Genomic DNA, 21,620 nt, shown 5'->3' with positions numbered 1-21,620 from the left:
TTTATTTATCTTTAGAAGGGAAGGGAAGGAGAGAGGGAGAGAAACATCAATGTGTGGTTGCCTTTCGTGCGTCCCCTGCTGGGAGTTGGCCTGCAGGGAACTGGCCTGCAACCCAGGCATGTGCCCTGACTGGGAATCGAACCGCGATCATCTGAGTCGCAGGCCCGTGCTCAATCCACTGAGCTACACCAGCCAGGGCTGTTTTTATTTTTTTTTAGGTTCAGTTGTTGATAGTTGTGAGTTGGTTGTCATTTTACTGTTCATAGTTTTGATCTTCTTTTTCTTAGGTAAGTCCCTTTAACATTTCATATGATAAGAGCTTGGTGATAAGCCCCTCCTTTAACTTGACCTTATCTGGGAAGCACTTAATCTGTCCTTCCATTGTAAATGATATAGTTTTGCTGGATAAAGTAATCTTGGATGTAGGTCCTTGCTTTTCATGACTTTGAATACTTCTTTCCCCTTTAAGGTTTCTTTGGAGAAATCAGCTGATAGCCTTATGGGAACTCTTTTGTAGGTAACCCTCTCCTTTTCTCTTGCTGCTTTTAAGATTCTATCCTTCTCTTTAATCTTGGCTAAGTTAATTATGATGTGGCTCAGTGTGTTCCTCTTTGGGTCCAATTTGTTTGGAGTTCTCTGAGTTTCCTCATCTTCTTAGTCTATTTTCTTCACCAGATTGGGGAGGTTCTCCATAATTATTTTTTCAAATAAGTTTTCGGTTTCTTGCTCTTCCTCTTCTGCTTCTGGCAACCCTATGATTTGGATGTTGGAACATTTAAAGTTGTCCCAGAGGTTCCTAAGCTTCTCATTTTTTGAAATCTTGTTTCTTCATTCTGTTCTGTTTGAATGTTTATTCCTGTCTTGTGTTCCAAATTGTTAATTTGAGTACTGGTTTTCTTCCCTTCACTATTGGTTTCCTGTATATTATTCTTTATTTCTCTTTGTATAGCCTTTACTTCTTCCTCTGTTTTGCAACTGTACTCAACAATTTTTTTTTAAGATTTTATTTATTTATCTTAGAGGGGAAGGGAAGGAGAGAGAAAAATATCAATGTATGGTTGCCTCTTGTGCATCCCCTGCTGGGAACCGGAACTGGCCTGCAACCCAGGCATGTGCCCTGACTGGGAATTGAACCCCAGTCGTGTGGTTTGCAGGCCTGCGCTTAGTCCACTAAGCTACACCAGCCAGGGCCAACAATTTCTTTGAGCATCCAGATTACCAGTGATTAGAACTGTGCATCTGATGGGTTGGCTATCTCCTTGTCACTTAGTTCTTTTTCTAGAGTTTTGATCTGTTCTTTCATTTGGGCCATATTTCTTTGTCTCTGTGCATCTTTTACATTGTATAGGGTGGAATGTTAAATATTCATCAGGTGGGGCAACCTGCTGCTGCATTGTGGTGCTGTATGTCGGGGCGGGGGTCAGAGGCAACAATGCCTCTTCTCTACTCTTGTCCCATTTTCAGTCCCTTCCTTGGCTACCCACAAGTGAATTGTACCCCTCAAAGTGCATTCCTGGTGCTGATTTCTGGTGTGGTGTGCTTGTGTACACTCTATGACTCCATGGGCCCCTCCAGTGGACATCTGTGAGACTGGTAGTTTCTCCTGCTGCCACAATGCTCACAGATTTTTTCAGCCAGAGGCACCTTCCTTCCTGGTGCTAGAACCCTGGGTTGTGTGGTCTGTCTTGCTCCCCAGTTTTTCCTCATGGTTTATCTACATGTAAATGTGTGACTGCCTCGTCTGCAAGCTGCCATGTCACCTACTGGTTGGCCAGCCAGCCACTGGCTGCCCATCTCAGCCCCTCCCACAGTCTGGCTGAATGTTTCTTCATTAAGTCCTTGGTTGTCGGACTTCCTTAAGTTCAATTTTCTGGCAGTTCTGGTTGTGTTTTGTTTTTAAATTGGTTGGTAGCCCTCTTTTGTGCGAGGAAGCGAAGCCTATCTACCTCTGCCTCCATCTTGGCTGGGAGCCTCTCTTTTTCTTTTTTTAAAAATGTTCTATTATAGTTGTCCCACTTTTCCCCTGTCGCTGATTTCTTTTATTTTTAATGATGACCTGTTTTGGTGTTATTGTTGGGAAGTTTTAGCTTTCACAGGTTTTTCTGTCCCATTCAGCCAAAATGATTTCTCAAACATATTTTCGAATGGATACGCAGTAAGCTTTGATTATAATAAATGCCTTACTAGAGCAAGGCATCTCTCTGTTCTGGGAGATAGACTTAACAGTTTAGGACAGTTGGTGTTTGGAACATTTGCCAATCCTGACAGGTAAAATTGTTTTTGTGTAAACGAATGGATGGATTGGATTGATGGAACACACTTAACTCCACATGGGGAGGGGATTTTCTAGATCAGAGATTTTCAACCTTTTTTCATCTCATGGAACACATAAAGTAATTACTAAAATTCTGTGGCACACCAAAAATCTTACTTTTTCTTGTCACTCTGATAAAGTAGGTAAAAAAGTAGGTATAAAAAAAGTAGGTTTGTAATTTTAAGTTACAAAAAGATAGTCATTACCTATCCTTTTTGCTTCAAGGTGACTTTTTAAAAAATCAGGTGCCTATGCTTGTGCATAGGGATTTCTGATACCATGAATTAACCAATCAAACTCAACCTTATTATGCGATGTGACCAATAAAATGTAACTGTATTGTATGACCTATATATTTATGGTTCAAGACAGGACATTACTACCAGATGGCTATTGTTGCGTTTGCTGTTGTCGTTTTTTCATTCAACAATATAAGGGAAAGAGGTCAGTGCTCTGACTAAATAGTCAAATATTGCATATTTTAAAAACTCTTGCAGCACACTGGTTGAAAATCGCCACTCTGTATTACTGAGGACTAAGGTACTCTTACTCTTCCCCAGCTGATCACTTAAGGATAAATGTTTACTGAGTTTATTGATTGGAAGAGATGTACCTGGATCAATTTTCAGATTAGTGGCAACTTGAAAGTTCTCCTTTTGAATTTAAGTAAAAATTAAATCAAATAAGGCTTTTGCTTTGAGGCCTGACCCTTATCTAATTTCTTTCACATATACAGACAATTTTTCTTTATGCTCTTACCAGGCAACATTTTCTATAATGGCAAACTTACTGGGGATCTAAGATAAGCAAAATGGTTTCTTAATTAAATGAGAACTGTTGATTACCTACCATAATTCCACTTGGAAAGGATTATAGTTTTTCCTGCAAGGTTCTTCTTTGCAGTGGGACATGATGAATGGTTAGAAGAGGGAATGTAGCACGTTGTCATGTATGATGTCTGTGTTGAACAGCCTTTTAAAAAATTGAGATATAATTGACATAATATTGTATTAGTTTTAGGTCTACAACGATGATTTGGTATATGTATATATTGTGAAATGATTATCACAATAAGTTTAACATCCATCACCACACATAGTTAGTTACCAGTTTTTTTTTCTTGTGATGAGAACTTTTAAGATCTTTTAGTAACCTTGAAATATGTAACACAGTATTGTTGCCTATACTCACCATGCTGTATGTTATAGCCCCAACACTTATCTTTAAAAAAATTTTTTTAATTGTATTTTTCCATTACCATTTATACTCCTTATACCCTCCTCCCTCCTGCAATTACCACACTGTTCTCCATGTCCATGAATCCTTTTTCCTTTTTGCACAATCCCGCAACTCACTAACCTCCCCCCACCCCAGTAGCTGTCATTCCTCTTTCTGTCTGTGAGTCTGTTTCTATTTTGTTTGTTAGTTCAGTTTGTTCATTAGACTCCACATATAAGTGAAATCATATGGTATTTGTTTTTCTCTGGCTGGCTTATTTCATTTAACCATAATGTTCTCCAGGTCCAGCCATGCTGTTACAAAGCATAAGATTTTCTTTTTTACAGCTGAGTAGAATTTCATCATGTAAATGTCCCACAGTTGTTTTATCTACTGATGGACACTTGGACTACTTATGTGTCTTGGTGATTGTAAATGACTCTGAAACCCAGAACTTATGTTAAAAGGAAATTTGTATTTTTTTATTACCTTCACCCATTTCTCCACTCCCTCCTCTTTTCTGGCAACCATCAATCTGTTCTCTGTAATTTTGAGTTCATTTTTAAAGTATTTAAATACAGTATTTGTCCTTCTCTGTCCGACTGATTTCACTTAGCATAATGTTGTCCAGGTCCATCCATGTTGTTTCAAATGGCAGGATTTTTTTCTTTCTCATGATTGAATAATATTCCATTTGATATACATAACACATTTTCTGTATCTATTGATCTCTATCTGTTGGTAGACACATTTTTTTCCTTGTCTTGGCTGTAGTAAATAATGCTGCTGTGAATATGGGGCTGCAGATTTAATTTTGAGGTAGTGATTTTGTTTCCTTTGGATTAATAGCTGAATGGAATTGTTGGATCACACCGTAGTTCTATTTTTAGGGGAACCTCTGTACTGTTTTGTATAGTAGCTGCACCAGTGTACATTCCCACCAACGGTGTGCAAGTGTTGAAAAGCATTTTTTGTATGAATACCAAGAAGATTATACATACACATAATAAAAGTTGTCAACATTTTCAATATATGTGTATTTTTTTCTCTGTTGAAATTGATTTTTGAAACACATAAAACAATTATAGCACAATTATGTGCTATAATTTCAGTGATGCAGTTTCTTAGCTTTTTTAACTGAAGAAGTTTCCTTTTTGCCAAAAATGTAGAAGCTACATATTTCACATGCATTGTGATATCTGAAATGCTAACCTTTAAGCAAATTTTATGTGAAACAGGACTATGTAGGTTGGGGATGTGGTTTGAGCATTTTGAGTACAAAAAGTAAATTGGCCTCAGAATTCAGCTGCAGATTAGGGTCACATAGGACTTTTTATTTTTAAAGAGCTTAATTAGGTGTTTAGGATGCTAGAGGGAAGGGTGCCACCATTGGGAATGGAGAGGTGGGTTGAATAGGAGTAGGTCACAGAAAATGTAGTTCATAGATAAGTTTGGGGGAGTGGAATGATGGATGCACAAATTTCTTTGTTCCAACTGTGGAACTTGGAGTAGGGCTTTCACCCTTTAATCTTCTTGAGTCTCTGGATAAAGCATTACTTGACTTCTGGTCTGTGTCCCCCAGTGCCACATCTCTTGTGACACCCTCTGCCTGTTGTTAAGTGGGAACTCCTAACTTTAACCTTGAGATAGCAACAGCTCTGCCACCCCCAGGCCGATGGTGGTAATATTTGGATTAGAATTATTTAGCAAGAAGAGAGCTTTAAAAAAGTGTTAGAAAGTGATCAGTTGGGATTATCATTCTTTGAACATTTTTAATTTCTTCCTGAAATTAGACTTGAAGGTGGTATTGTGAAGTGTTGGTATATAGTTTGCTTAACATTATTACATGAGGTGGTACTTGAAGGAATTTTGAATTACCTTGATAATTTTACCTTTATTTCTTAGCTGATGAGGAAAATAATTAAATCTAAAAAGGTTCCCTTATTTTTAGAGACATACTCAAACATTTCTGAATTCTTCCTGGAATTAAAGAGAAGTTTGAAGTTATAAATGGGCTAATCCATAATGTCATAATAAAGCTATTTTGTTCACTAAAACTTGATTAAAAATTTAGGTTATCTAATGGTTTTTCTAGGATACTCCCAAAGATTGTTGAAAGCAGATAATTTTGAGTTCAGAAGTATTTGAGATACTGGTGCACTCTACCTGGTAGTTATATTATCCAATGGCCTTTGAATTTTCTGTGTTGCTTGAAGAAAAGAGGTTCTTGTTTTTACTTCAATAACTGTAAATGTCAGTGAGAGAGACTTCTGTGGTCACCAAACGTTTTAGGAATTTGTGTATAAAAGACATTGTTAGCATCAAACACATAGGCTCCTTTATAAGGACTTGGGGTGTTTACACAGGAAACAGCTCTGTTTGTGGAGAAGGCTTATTTTGCCTTGTTTGTTTTGTACTAGAGAAATGATAACTCATAGTCAAATGTTCACTTGAAGAAACACAAAAAGATACAAAAGAGGATGCACAGAAATAATTTGGTCTATAGAAATAATTGTACCACATATGGCTGTTTAGTTTTCTTACGTTTTTTTCCCCCCTCCCCTCTACGTTGTTTAGCTTGGATAATTGCTATTGATCTTTCTGCAAGTGTACTAACTCTTCTGCCATCTTATTTCTGCATCCAGTGAATCTTTTTACTTTGGATATTGTATTTTTCAATCTAGAGTTTTCATTTGGTTCTTTCTAATAGTTTCTTTTCCTCTGCTGGGATTTCCTATTTGTTATGAATATTTTTTCTTCTTGAGTCCTTGAGCATGGGTATAGTAGCTGCTTTTTAAAAATGTATATTTTATTGATTGTGCTGTTACAGTTGTTCCATTTTCTCCCCTTCATTCCCCTCTACCCTGTACACCCCCTCTCACCCACATTCCCCCCCTTAGTTCATGTCTATGTGTCATACTTATAAGTTCTTGGCTTCTACATTTCCCATACTATTCTTACCCTCCCTCTGTCTATTTTCTACCTGCCCTCTATGCTACTTACTCTCTGAACCTTTTCCCCTCTCTCTCCTCCTCCCACTCCCCTGTTGCTAACCCTCCATGTGATCTCCATTTCTGTGGTTCTGTTCCTGTTCTGATTGTTTCTTTAGTTTGCTTTTGTTTTAGGTGTGGTTGTTAATAACTGTGAGTTTACTGTCCTTTCACTGTTCATATTTTTTTATTTCCCTTTTGTTAGATAAATCCCTTTAACATTTCATATAATAAAAGCTTGGTGCTGATGAACTCCTTTAATTTGACCTTATCTGAGAAGTGCTTTATCTGCTCTTCCATTCTAAATGAAAGCTTTGCTGGATAGAGCAATCTTGGCTGTAGGTCTTTGCCTATCGTGATTTGGATTACATCTTTCCAGCCCCTTCTTGCCTGCAAGGTCTCTTTTGAGAAATGAGCTGACAGTCTGGTGGGAACTCCCTTGTAGGTGACTGTCTCCTTATCTCTTGCTGCTTCTAGGATTCTCTTCTTCATTTTAATCATGGGTAGTGCAATTATGATGTGCCTTGGTGTGTTCCTCCTTGGGTCCACCTTCTTTGGGCCTCTCTGAGCTTCCTGGAAGTCTATTTCCTTTGCCAGACTGGGGAAGTTCGCCTTTATTGTTTGTTCCAATAAGTTTTCCACTTGTTGCTCTTCCCCTTCCCCTTCTGGTACCCCTATAATTCAGATGTTGGAACGTTTAAAGATGTCCTGGAGGTTCCTAAGCCTCTCCTCATTCTTGTTCTTTATTCTTTTCTGTTTGGTTGTTTCTTTCTTCCTTGTGGTCCACTACATTGATTTGAGTCCCAGTTTTCTTCCCATCACTATTTGTTCCCTGTGAATTTTCCTTCATTTCACTTAGTGTAGCCTTCATTTGTTCATGTAATTGGTGACCAGAATCAACCAATTCTGTGAGCATCCTGATCACCAGTATTTTGAACTGTGCATCTGATAGGTTGGCTATCTCTTGGTCACTTAGAAGTATTGGCTCTGGGGCTTTGATCTGTTCTTTCGTTTAGCCATTTTGGGTGGGGGGTGGTCTCTTTGTGCCTGTTACATGTAAGGGGCAGAGCCTTAGGTGTTCACCAGGGTGGGTCAATCCAGTCACTGGGTTGTGATGCTGTATGTGGGGGTGGAGTCAGAGAGGGAACAGTGGCGCTTGCTCCACTCTCTGTGGGATTCTAGTCCCTTCTACCGCTGCCCACAAGCAAATTGTGCCCTTCTGGTGCTGGTTCCCGGATGGGCGGGCTTGTATACATTCTAGAACCCTGTTGGTCTCTTTATCGAGGCCGGGAATCTCTCCTGGCACGGCAACTCCCCACAGGTGTTTCCAGTTGGTGTTTTGAGGCTTTATTTCCTGGCGCCGGTTCCCTGGATTGCACATTCTGTCTTACTGCCCGTTTTCGCCTTGTTTATCTGCATGCAATTGTGTGACCATGGTCAGCCAGCCACCTTGCGCCCCTCACTGGGTCTCCTTGCTGCCACCCCATGCCCTGGGGTCTGCCAGTGCCGTCTGCACGCCAGGGTCCTCCAGCCACCACTTTTTCCTGCCACGACCCCTCTCCACTGGCTGCTGACTCTGCCCCTCTTACCCATCTGGATGAGTGGTTGTCGGATTTCCGTACAGTTCAGTTTTCTGTCAGTTCTGATTGTTTTTTGGTTCTTAAATTTTTGTTGTCCTTCTTTTGGTTGTGCGAGGAGGCACAGTGTGTCTACCTACGTCTCCATCTTGGCTGGAAGTCAGGGAAGTTTTATTTCACTATTTTTTCATAACGATTTTTAATTTCTTGATCTTTTTCTTCTCCTTCTAGCACCTTTATGATGCGAATATTGGACCTCTTGCAGTTGTCCCAGAGGTTGATTATTCTATTCTCATTTATTTTGGATTCTTTTTTCTTGTTCTTTGTGGATGTGGGGGCAACTTTGCCAGAAAATACCCCTGTCCGCCACGGATGAAAGTGAAACTACCAAGACAGCTTGGGGAAGAGAGGTGGTCAGTCTCCCAGAGCAAAAGGACCACGAACCTCTTCTTCAATGGCTTTTATTAGATTCAGAACACATAGGAATACAGGTAAAGCTCTTCAGTCAATGTCAGGTGGTAAGGATCAAACAGTAGATAACATTTCAAAGAGATCTGAGGGCTTAGTCTGAGTCAGTGTCTGTCATGTAGGGGGGGTTGCAAAAACTTTGGGAGACTTACTCATTTCCTGCTCGAACCCTTATCATATGAATGAAAAGTACTCTTAGCAAAGCAGGCTTCACAGGACTTTAGGAACTCTTTCTTAAGCCCAGTCACCCCAGATCCTTCTCTAGCTGGCAAGGGGCTGCATCAGCTTCCCCATCATAGGTTTTAGGATTAAGTGGATTAGAGCTAGGAAGCACTTCTCTTAGACAGAAATGGGGACTCAGGCTATGTCAGAGTAGCCGGGGAGCGAGGGTCCATCACACCCTCTTTGCTGCAGCCCTTCGAGTCCTTCCTTGATGGCCTCCCAAATGATCGTGTCTGGCTTAGGTTGCCCCTCCTCTGAGGGGTCATACCCATCTCTGACTAACCGACCAAGCGTTGGCGGCAGGGGATGAAGCAGCAGCAGCGCTGCTGTCAGAGACAAGTTTTGTCTCCTTAGTGGTTTGCAGACTGGAGGTCGCTCACTCAGGAATTACAATTCCTGAAACCAGGCAGAGCAGTCCCCAACAGTTGTTTTTTGCTCTCTTATGTTCCATATTATTGATTCGATTCTCGGCTTCATCCATTCTACTGTTGTTTGCTTTAAATTGTTCATTATTTCAATTAGTGTATCCTTCATTTCTGAATGGGTCTTTTTTGTGCTGCTGAGGTCCTCACTAAGTTCCTTGAGCATCCTTATAACTAGTGTTTTGAACTCTGCATCTGATAAGATTACCTTATTTCCATTTTGTTTAGCTCTTTTTCTGGAGTTGGGTTCTGCTCTTTCATTTGGGCCATGTTTCTTTGTCTCCTCATTTTGGCAGCCTCCCTGTGTTTGTTTTTATGTATTAGGTAGAACTGATTTGACTCAATGTCTTAGTAATGTAGCCTAATGTAGTAGGTGTCCTGTAGGGTCCAGTGGCACAGCCTCCTCTATCACCCAAGCTCAGTACTCGAGGTGGGCCCTTCATGTGGATTGAGTACACCCTCCTTTTGTAGTTAAGCCTTGGTTGATGTTGGCAGATCAATAGGAGGGATTTACCTAGGCCAGTCAGCTGCCAGGACTAGCTGACTACCAACCACTTACTACCAACCTCTGCCCTCCGTGGAGGATCAGCTGTGCAGGGGCAGGGTGGTGTTGCTGCAGTGTGGTGTGTAGCTATCCACTGGATATGTTGGCGTTTTCCTGAGTGGTGTAGGCCCGGGTCAGCCCCTACTTGTGTTTTGCCTGGGGTACCCTGCCTGATTTGTAAAGCAATCTGAGATGGCTGCTACTTGTGCTGGGCTTGGAGAGTCCTAGGTGAAGCCAAGCTCTAATTGTAATCTGGCTGCTGCTAGGGCTCATTGAAACCAGTTGTTGCTTGTTTGATCGGATTTAGGAGCCAATACCAGCAATTCTTAGGGCAAAGCAGTTTAGGTGGAACCGTAAATTGGGTGGGGCAGACAGAGCCTCTGGGGATCTCTAGGGTGGGTGAAACAGTGTTAGCCAGGTTGATGGAGTCTCAGATATGGCACCGGTTTACTGGCTCCCTGGGAGGAAGGTTCAGAAAAGGGACTGTGGCCTCTGCTCACCTTGATGCCAGACATTTCAGTGTCTCCCTTTGTGCCACTGGTGTCTTTTCAACTGCTACCCTGGTGTTGGAGCTCAGAGGGAATGAGTACCTAAGGCCATGTGTGGGTTCTTTAAGAGGAACTGCTTGGGACTCTAGAAGTTTCTTTCACCAACTCAATCCCTACTGTTTTGGCAGCCAGAACCCTGGGCTGGGGTGCTTGGTATGGGGCTGGGACTCCTGTCTCCTGAGGTAGGCCTCTGGAGTTTTTATCCACCTGGTTGTCAGACCAGCCCGTTCTTCATCTGTACCCCTCCTACCAGTCTAGATGGATGTGGTTTTCTTAATTCTGTGGTTGTGAGACTTTCATTCAACTTGATTTCGTAGTTGTCAGACTTCCATTTAGCTTGATATCTGATGTTCCTGAGTGATAGTGGTTCTATATTTAGCTGTAATTTTGATGTGGTTGTGTGAAGAGGTAAGCCATGTCTGCCTGTGCTGCCATCTTGACTGAAAATCCCCAGAGAAGTTTTTTAAAATGCATGCTGTTATGACGGTTGTCATAAATATAATCTAACAAAATTGTTTCAAATTAAGGTAAAGACAAATAAGTGCTATGAGAGCCATCTTATGGAAGAAACAAATGAACTTTTTGGCCAACCGAGTAGTTGCTCAGTGTGTTCTGTGGATGTGCTTTTAAGGCTTTCATAAATATTTTTTTAAAGATTTTATTTGTTTATCTTTAGAGGGAAAGGAAAGGAGAGAGGGAGAGAAATATCAATGTATGGTTGCCTCTCGTGAGTCCTCTGCCGGGAACTGGCCTGCAACCCAGGCATGTGCCCTGACTGGGAATCGAACCGAGATCATCTGGTTCGCAGGCCCGCGTTCAAATCCACTGAGCTACACCAGCCAGGGCGGCTTTCATAAATATTTGGTTAAAGTTTCATTTTAAAAATAAACTCAATTTTAGATCTGGGTGGTGTGGCTCTGGATTGAGCACTCGCCTGCAAACAAAAGGGTTGCTGGTTCGATTCCCAGTCAGGGCACACGCCTGTGTTGTGGGCCAGGTCCCTGGTAGGAGGTGTGCAAGAGGCAACCACACATTGATATTTCTCCTCCCTCCGAAAATAAATAAATAAACAAACTCAATTTTAATACATTGGCTACCACTAATACATTAATTGATGCTTATTGCATTGTCATTTTTGTGATCCCAAAATGCATATTTTTTCTATCTGTTTAATACAAAGAACCTCTCAAGTCTCAGATGTAACCTGTTTAAAATAAAAATCTTTTTTTGTTATTATTATTAACAACTTAGTTATTATTAACAACTTAGTTGTTATTATTAACAACTAAGGTGTATGAATCAGGATTTTTGATTGACATTTATTGTATTCTTATTCATATAATATTTAATTTTTGTTTGTGATTCTTATCCATAACTCTTGTTTTCAGTCTACATTAATTAGCCTTGTTTTCAGTAATAAACTTTATAATATGTGAAGGCTTTACATTTGAACTTAGAATATATATTTACCTTAGAACAGGGGCTCCCAACCCCTGGCTTCACTGTGGGAGGCGACAGTGGGGTGGTGGGTACTGGTCTGTGGAAAAATTGTCTTGCGTGAAACTGGACTGCTGCTTTAGAACACTTGTTTTTCTTTTTTTTTTAGTTTTATATTCATGTTATTTGTAAGGTTTCAGTTGAAAGGAAGTGTTTTATTACTTGAAAATTTGGAAAATTTCTTGTTTACCATATGTAACTTAAGAAAAGGTGAGGCAGGAGATAAAGCAGATTGGTTATTTTAATTCGGTTAATATCCTGATAGGGAAGGCACAGCAGAAATGAAATCAATTTGTTACAAGTTATCCAAATTTTGTCTTCATTTCCCTGACAACTTTTAGAATTTTATGGATGCTGACCTGTTTCTTCCTTCAACTTCAGTAGGCATATCATTATTTCTTATTTCTTGGTATAAGCTGTAGAGTTGAGTTTTTGGTTCCTTCTGAACAGGTGAAATGACTTCTTGCTTACGCATCAGTGGTGAGAGAAGCCGTCTCTGTCAGCATTATGGCAAAGCAAGTATTGATACGTCTAGGAAGGTCTTAAAATATATACTTCTTGACTGTGCTGATAGGTATAGAAGAAAATACAGAAAAGGAAGGGTTCTATCTCTGTTGTATATAAAAGGTTATATTTTTGGAATATATTTTCCTTCTAGCAGTTCTTATACTTGTTTATGTAGTTGAAATGACCTATGGTTCTTTTTTAAAAAAAATTCTTACCCAAGGATATTTTTCATTGATTTGAGAGAGGAGGGCATACAGAGAGAGAAAAGTAAATCAATTGCCTCCTGTACATGCCCTCACTGGGATTTGAACCTGCAACCTTTCGGTCTACGGCTGTTGCTCCAACCAACTGAGCCACACCGCCAACTTATCCACACTGGCCAGAGTGATTTGTGGTTCTTTTGAGGAGATTATGAAATATTTTATTTGTGATCAGCCTTTCCTACCAACTCCAGGTTTGAAAGGAACAACAGTCAGTTATGGTGTATCTCATGCTATTTCAGATAGATTGGAATGTGGTAGAGAGCACTGAGCCTCTTATATAAATGTTGATGCGAGAGTATTACTGTGTAGAGCTCTGTTCCTGTTGACTTGGAGTAGGATGGTTATTGTATGATCTCTTTGCCTTGTTTCTGAGATTAAAATGCACACTATTAAATATAAATTAACTTATTGAAATTAGCTATTTTAGTTGTTTAGTCATTTTTATGCAAATGTATTAAATTCCTTTGCTTTGAAAGTATGTCTTCATTATTGTGGAAACTTTGGAAGTCTATTAATTGATTCTGTGCCTGCAGTCATTTCCTTGAGTGACTCGTGGATCCTGGGTTTTAAAGTTTGTACATTTATGCAAGCACTTTATGCATGTGAATGGAGGGCTGGAAGGTTTGTATAAATATTCAGTAATATATTTTAAGACATTCTTCATAATGTATCATCATTTCTCTAGTGGGAATACATAAAGTGGTGATCTGTCTATTCTTAGCATTGACAAATCATACCATTTCTCATTGGTATTTTCCCCATCCTTGTGGGGAGAAAAATGCCTTAGTGTAGCCTTCTCACTTATTATTCAGTAGATATTTAATAAGAACCTCAGATTACTATGGAAATTATTTCTTTCCTGGTTGTGTAAATACTTATTGAAACTGGTTGAAATATGAGAAAGGAAGCAACTTTATGCTGTTAGGTTGGGCATTAGTGTAGTTTCTGAAAAAGAGTTTATACTCATCTGGTTGGTCAGGTTTCTTAGAGTTGCAAGGAAGGGACATGATAATCACAAGGATGGAATGATAAGTAAAAGGGGAATTTGCTTCATTCACTGCATAGGTAAGTACTCAATTCCTAATATTCCTGATAAAATTCTTGAATAGCCAGGAAAGTGTCTCATTTTTGCTCAAGGCAGCTAAACTACTCCAGATACCCGCTTCTTCGCCCTTCAGATTAATCCTGCAGATGTGGTTTGATTGGATTCATTTAGCATTGTTGTGCCAGGAGCAAACATCCTTGTTGGTCCCAGTTGTAGTGAGGAACGTCACAGAGAGAAACCCCCCATGCCTACCCCATGTGTGATTGATTATGAGCCTGAGTAAACTTTTTTATATATATATTTTATTGATTATACCATTACAGTTGTTCTATTCCCCTCGCTTCATTCCCCTCCACCCGCACACTCCCTCCCCCACCATTCCCCCCCTTAGTTTATAACCACGTGTCTTGAGTTCTTTAGATTCTGTATTTCCCCTACTATTCTTGCCCTCCCCCCTATTTATTTTCTACCTACTGTCTATGGTATTTTCTGTACCTTCTCCCCCCTTCTCCTCCTCCCACTCCCCTGTTGCTAACCCTCCATGTGTTCTTCATTTCTATGGTTCCACTCCTGATCTAGCTGTCTTCTTGGTGTGCTTATGTTTTAGGTGTGGTTGTTAATAACTGTGAGTTTGCTGTCCTTTCACTGTTCATATTTTTTATCTTCTTTTTCTTAGATAAGTCCCTTTAACATTTCATATAATAAGGGTTTGGTGATGATGAACTCCTTGAATTTGACCTTATCTGACAAGTGCTTTATCTGTCCTTCCATTCTAAATGAAAGCTTTTCTGGATAAAGCAATCTTGGCTGTAGGTCTTTGGATTTCATGATTTGGAATACTTCTTTCCAGCCCCTTCTTGCCTGTAAGGTCTCTTTTGAGAAATGAGCTGACAGTCTGATGGGAACTCCTTTATAGGTGACTGTCCCCTTATTTCTTGCTGCTTCTAGGATTCTCTCCTTCATTTTAATCTTGGCTAACGTAATTATGATGTGCCTTGGTGTGTTCCTTCTTGGGTCCAACTTCTTTGGGACTCTCTGAGCTTCCTGGATTTCCTGGAATTCTATTTCCTTTGCCAGACTGGGGAAGTTCTCCTTTATTATTTGTTCAAATAAGTTTTCCACTTGTGGCTGTTTCTTTCCCCCTTCTGGTACCCCTATAATTCGGATGTTGGAACGTTTAAAGATGTCCTGGAGGTTCCTAAGCCTCTCCTCATTTTTTTGAATTTTCATTGCTTCATTCTTTTTTGGTTGGATGTTTTGTTCTTCCTTCTGGTCCATTCCATTGAGTCCCAGTTTCCTTTCCATCGCAATTGGTTTCCTTTGCATCTCTCTTCATTTCAATTAGTTTAGCCTTCATATGTTCCTCTAATTTGTGACTATAATCAACCAGTTCTGTGAGCATCCTGATGACCAGTGTTTTGAACTGTGCATCTGAGAGGCTGGCAATCTCTTGGTTGCTTAGAGTTATGGGCTCTGGGGCTTTGAGTTCTTCTTGAGCCATCTTTTGAACTGTTCGTGCCTGTTAAGTATCAGGATAGGAGCCCTAGGTGTTCACCAGAGCAGGGCAACTCAGTCACTGGGTTGTGACGCTGTATGTGGGGGCGGGGTCAAAGAGGAGTAATGGCTGTCTTGTCTGCCGCCTCCCGCCACTGCCGCCGCAGGTGCCGCAGCTGCCACCGTCACTGGGGCCTGTGTGTTTCGTCCCACTGCATGTGAGTGTGCCACCGCCGTCAGCCCTCCACCACTGGGTTCGCCCGCTGGGGCCTGCGTGGTCTGTCTCACTGTGCCAATGTGCGACCACGGTCAGTCTGTTCCACACCCTGACTGGGTCCAGGCCGCCTGTGCTCCTAGGTTGGGGGACCTTTCCTGCCCGACCCTGCTCCGCTGCTGTCTCCGCCCCTCTTACCGTTTGTGTTGAACGGTTCATTATTGTCGGACTTCCGTATAATTCAATTTTCTGTTCTTTGGCTGTGTCTTTGTTCTCCAACCCTTTGTTGCATTCAAATTTGGTTGTGGGAGAAGGCACAGTGTTTCCACCTATGCCTCCATCTTGGCGAAAGTCCGAGCCTGAGTAAACTTACTGTTCTTCATTCAAACCCTGTGACCTGTGTAATTATTGACTTTATGTTGCTAACATAGTACGCCTTGAAAGGATTACAGAGGAGAGTGCAATAGGATGGCAAAGAGAGAACAGGTTGGGAAAACTTTGCTCAGAATTATCTTTGTATGCTTCATAGGTCTTTGGTCCATCAGCAACAGGCTTCATTTTACTTCTGATTCTTATTCTACATGCAGAAGAGGTTTCTTTGGGGGTGGGGGAGGGGTTGAGTGTTGGGATTCATTTTTTTTTTTTGGATGTGGGAGGTTTGTATGAAGCCATCTTCATTGTCTTTGATACCATCATGGATTTGTATACTATGGGTAGTTACTTCCTTTGAGTATGAAATGGAATTCTTTTCTGTGTGTAAACTAATACATATGTACATAGGTATTTCCATGTACCAGAACCCAGCTAAATGAATTAACTATATAACCAAAGGTACTTAAATATGTGGGTTTGAAACTTTGTTTTGATTGTATTTAGTGAATATTTTAAAACTAGTATTCAAATAACTGAATGAAATGGATGAACAAATGTGTTTGATAAATTCATTATTAGTAAAAGATACTATTTACATGTTATATAGATCTTTTAGAATGTGGGTTTAAGTATGAAACTAAGTAACACCTGGAATCAGGTATGTTTGGTATTTAATTATTTTGAACTAAGTATTGTATTGTTTTCGGTGTAGCCCTTTAAAGATACTGGTTTGGAACCTTGTGAGGGGATTGAGTAGTAGGCTAAACATGGGGCAGACCATTAGTGCTAGCTACCTGGCTGTAGTCTAAGGATTAAAAGCAAAATCTTTGCATTTGATGTTTTGTATATTTGGCTTAAAAAAATCCCCAATCTTTTAAAGGTTGTGAGGTATATGGGTCTTTTTGTTGAGATAAGAGTAGGTCCATAAAGCATTTACTAGCATGAAATGTTTTTCTTTTCCCCTTTCTCAGTGTTAAAAGAAAAGAAAGGTGAATGGACAGAATAGCCATTAAAGGATTTAATTTTCAGAAATGTAGCAGCAAAAAACACACACTCTGGTTGTCTATGTTACTTTAAGCTTCATATTTCAAAACTATATTCATAGCTTTAGAAATACACTCCCCAGTAGCTGGATAGTATTAGCTAGTGGTTTTCTTTTCTTTACCCTATTGTGTCAGCAGGGATGTGTAGCAGTTCTTTTGATCTTTAAACTACTTTGTTCTGGAACTGAAAAAGAAAAATGTTCTAATCTTCTAAAATTTCATCTGACATTGAGGTCAGTCAGACACTGGAATAACTTGCTAAGGGAGTTCAGTGAGACTCTTTCCCTAGAGATGTTCCAGAGTTGACCTGAATGAGACACTTGGAATTGAAGATCAAGCTGGAATAATTCTCCAGGATTAAGGAATTCAAAAGTCTGTATTGCATGTTTTGAGAAAATATGCCCCAAATCATTATTCAGAATTCACTTTTTCAGGTATGTTTTGTTTTATAAACATCTTTCATGAAGGTTATATTTAATAATTAAAGTATATTTTTAAAAAAGCAATGTAGTTCTAGATCATAAATTACTGCTCTATCATACCTTTCTTGAAAAGTGTTTTTTAGATCCCTGCTCTTGTTTGGGAGTGCGTCATAAAGGATGGTCTGCAAGGGAGGACTGGAATTATAATGACCTTTAAATTAAAGAGCTGGTGAGTGGCTGGCCAGACTGTCGTGGTCATTATTAATGTCCCGTAAAGTGATATCAGAGATCTAGATGTGATTCCCTCTGCTTAGAGCAGCAGAGGTATGATTGATGCTGGAAGGGGGGGTGTTAGCTCTGGGGCAAGGCTAAATCTTTAATCTTTCTGTGTGTTTCCTGTTCACTAATCAGAAAAGCAAACAGCTGGACTGCTGGCATTTTGGTGTTTCAGTCTCCTTAGCCAAAAGATACCTTCTATTTAGGGTTTTTAACAAAGCATTAGACCACCAAAGGTGGTCTTAAAAACAAGAATGTAGGTCTTTGGAACCTTCAGAGAGATTTTTGTTTCTGGCTGCTTAAGATTTGAAAGAAAAGATTCAGAGTTGAGAGAGAAAGGACTGCAGGGATGTTGATTGAGGCAGGGGTGGAGTTGAACACTGTATTTAGAATTTCAGCAAGTGTAGTTTAAAAGAAATCATTCTTCTGGATGATAGTATATAGTTTAAAAGTACACTATGTTCAAAGAGATTGCTGTATAATCACATGTAGACACAGGTCTACATCACAGGTCATTGTGGTGAAGGGCTTAGCCAGTTATGTATGTTAGAACAGTTTTGTTCTTTTCATTTATTAATAGCCCATTTAATTTCACTGGTGTTGCAGCAAAATGTTCAATGTTGAATTTTTCAGGTACTCTAAAGCACGGTTATTGTACAATAAATACAGCTGTGGTTTCAGGTGCTTTTAAGTGACAGACCAGTTGTATGGTTAGTTCCTTGGACATGGGGCTGTGGGGAGGGGATTTTAATGTAGGGCCATCATTAACAAGAGTATTACTCTGTGTCTGTCGGTAAAGCAATCCAACCATCTCTGAAATAGAAAAGAATTAGGTTAAAATGGTTAAAGTTGTTTGTTCTAGCATTGGTTTCTTGTTGCCCCTCTTATCACTGTGAAGTGGCCAGATTAAGCACTTAACCTCAGGCTCTTCTGATTCTGGTTTTGGAGGGCATTGTTCAAATTTGAAGCATGATGTACCCCTCTTATTCTTTTTCCTCTCCCTTTGCCCAAGGATGGAGGTATTTGTTAATGTTAGGGGTTTCAGGCCTAGGATTCTTCTGATGTCTGAAAGAAGGATTGCATTGGAAGGTATGTTTTCCAGTCTAGGGGTTAGTCCCAGCTCCTAGACTTTTATTTGGAGAAGGAAAGCAGAGAAGAGTATAATTCTTGTATACAGAGACAACAGCCTCTCTGCTCTGTGCCTCTTCACCCCCCCAACCCCTCCCTACCATGCCCCAAACCATCCCCAACCATTTGTTTAGCATGGCAGGTTTATTTTGCCCCTTTTTGACATTAGGGAAGGAGGCCAGGACTAGATTAACCCAGTTCTTTGGCTGGGCTACATAAAAGATGAAGAACAGGGAGTAGCTGACCAGATCTTGTGGTATTTATCAGAAATCCTCTGTGTCTCTTTATATTTGTTCATTGTGGGACTTTGGATTTCCTCCCCTCCCCTCCCCTCCCCTCCCCTCCCTTTCCCTTCCTCTCCCCTCCCCTTTCCCTTCCTCTNTCCCCTCCCCTCTCCCTTCCTCTCCGCCCCCCCTCCTTTTCCTCTCCTCCTCCTCCTTTCTCCTGTACTCCTCCTTTCTCCTCTCCTACTGGCCTCCTCCTCTCCTGTGTTCTTCCTCTCTTCTCCTCCTCCCCTCTATTTACTCCTGCTCAGGATATTTCTGTAGTGGCTTAATGTTTCACTAGCACTATCCGATATATGATTATATTTAAAACATCTTATAGTTCTGGTTAATAACTTGGTAATATGAGTCACAATAGTATATAAGTAGTGGACAAGGCACATCTGGCAGGCAACTGCATCCTAGGATTTTATCTCATTGAATCAGCAGTATTATTTGTCATTGTAAAGAGAATTAACATTGGGTTTTTCTGTTCATTTTAGTTTCTGTCTCTCAATCTGTCATTGTCTCTCCCTGCCTCTTTTCTTGTTGATAATATAGAAACTACTCAGATTACAAATGAGTTTTATTTGCAGATGTTTTAAAATAGGTAAGCCTATAGAAATCTTTTCCATATCTAAATGGTGTGTCTCTTTTATTGTTTACTTCCCTTTTCCCATGACCCACCCACCTAAGAGGGTCGTGATGTTCTGGAGATTTTCCAGGCCTTGGAAAGTTCTTTTCCAAGAACTTTTAGCTAGAGCTTCTAAAGGTTATAGGCATCCTTCATGGAGAAAACCTGAATGACTAAGAGCTCTAGAGTCTTAAGAACTTGTGTGGATAAAAAGATGTCCAGAGTTCTTCTAAAAATCTGCAGGAGTTGTGTCAGTGGGCATTGTGTCAGTGGGAGAAACTCTTCAGGATAACAGGAGAGTCTGTGGGAGAGACCCACAGGGTCTTAGAACATATACAAACCCACCCATCTGCGAATCAGCATCTGAAAGGCCACAATCTGCTTGTGGGAAGTAAGGGAAGTGATGGAAAGTAGGACTAAAGCAGAGCCAGCAAGTGGCATTGTTCCTTCTCTGACTCCTCCCCCACAGACAGTGCCACAGTGCCACAAAGAGGGTTGCCCTGCTCTGGTGAATACCTAAGGCTCTGCCCCTTACAACATAACAGGTTCGACAAGACAAGGAAATATGGCCCAAATAAAAGAACAGATCAAAACTCCAGAAAAAGAACTAAGTGATGAGGAGATAACCAGCCTAGCTGATGCAGAGTTTGAAACACTGGTAATGAGGATGCTCACAGAAATGATTGAGCTCAGTCACAAAACGAAGGAAGAAATGAAGGCTATACAAAGTGAAATAAAGAAAAATGCATAGGGAACCAAAAGTGAAGGGAAGGTAACTGGTACTCATACATAGGATTTGAAACAAAATGAAGAAATAAACATCCAACCAGAACAGAATGAAGAAACAAGAATTCAGAAAAATGAGGAGAGGCTGAAAAAGCTCAAGGGACAACTTTAAATGCTCCAACATCTGAATCATAAGGGGTACCAAGAGGAGAAGAGGAAGACCAAGAAATTGAAAGCTTATTTGAACAAATAATGGAGGAAAATGTTCCGAATCTGGCAAAGGAAATAGTCTTCCAGGAAGTTCAGGAAATTCATAGAGTTCCAAAGAAGTTGGACCCAAAGAGGACCACACAAGGACACATTAAAATTAAAATGCCAAAAGTTAATAATGATAAAGAGAGAATCTTAAAAGCAGCAAGAGAAAAGAAGACAGTTACCTACAAAGGAATTCCTATCAGGCTATCAGCTTATTTCTCAGAAGAAACCTACAGGCGAGAAAGGGCTAGAAAGAAGTATTGAAAGTCATGAAAGGCAAGGACCTACATCCAAGATTACTCTATCCATCAAAGCTATCATTTAGAATGGAAGGGCAGATAAAGTGCTTCCCAGATAAGGTCAAGTTAAAGGAGTTTACCATTACCAAGCCCTTATATGAAATGTTAAAGGGATTTATCTAAGAAATAGAAGATCATCAAAACTATGAATAGTAAAAATGATAACAAACTCACAACTATTAACAACTGAACCTAAAAAACAAACAACAAAACTAAGCAAAGAACTAGAAACAGAAACTGAACCACAGAAGTGGAGATTACAGGGAGGATTATCAGTGGGGAAGGGGAGGGGAGAATGGGGGGAAAGGTACAAGGAATAAGAACCATAATAGGTAGGCACAAAATAGGGGGAAGGAAAGAAAGAAAAAAAAAGAAATGAAAGATGTCCAGAGTTCTGGCATACAAGGGTTGGCACCAAAAACCCTGGAATTATCTTCTGAAGAGCAGGCCCTTTGTCTCACAGTTTTCCCCTGCTAGGAGAGTGTTCTAGGAACCTGTCTGTATCAGCGTACCAGCAGGCATTGTTGTTCAGCTTCAGTGAATTTTTCTTGGAGACTCTTTCAGTGTGTTTGCCCATTTCATGATGGGTGGTTTATCAGCGTACCTGCCCACATTGTGCTGAGTGTTCAGCGGCTTTTGACTAAAAACAGCACGGCCCCATGTCTCTCCCTGAGTGTTTTTTTTGTTGTTGTTGTTGTTTCCTTGGATGAAAAAAAGGTCCTCAAAGGGAAAAACTTTGCTGATGTGGAAGAGGTGAAACAAAAAATTGGAAGAAACACTAAGAGACACCAAAATCAACAAGGTCAGAAATTGTTTTGAGCAGTGGAAAAAACTTCTCGATAGGTGTATTGCATCAAATGGAGAGTGCTTTGAAGGTGA

At 40.3% G+C, this 21,620-nt stretch overlaps 1 protein-coding gene across 2 annotated transcripts in view; it reads left to right on the top strand.

Annotated features, from left to right (window-relative positions):
• ZFAND3 (zinc finger AN1-type containing 3) overlaps positions 1–21,620 on the top strand; it is a 336,794-nt gene that overhangs the window by 40,253 nt on the left and 274,921 nt on the right. The gene's annotated exons all lie outside the window — the stretch shown is intronic.

The sequence above is a fragment of the Sturnira hondurensis genome, unplaced genomic scaffold (genome assembly GCF_014824575.4).
Source record: "Sturnira hondurensis isolate 20B ecotype Veracruz unplaced genomic scaffold, ASM1482457v3 Scaffold0014430, whole genome shotgun sequence".
NCBI lineage: Eukaryota > Metazoa > Chordata > Mammalia > Chiroptera > Phyllostomidae > Sturnira > Sturnira hondurensis.
This window is presented reverse-complemented; position numbering and strand designations above follow the sequence as displayed.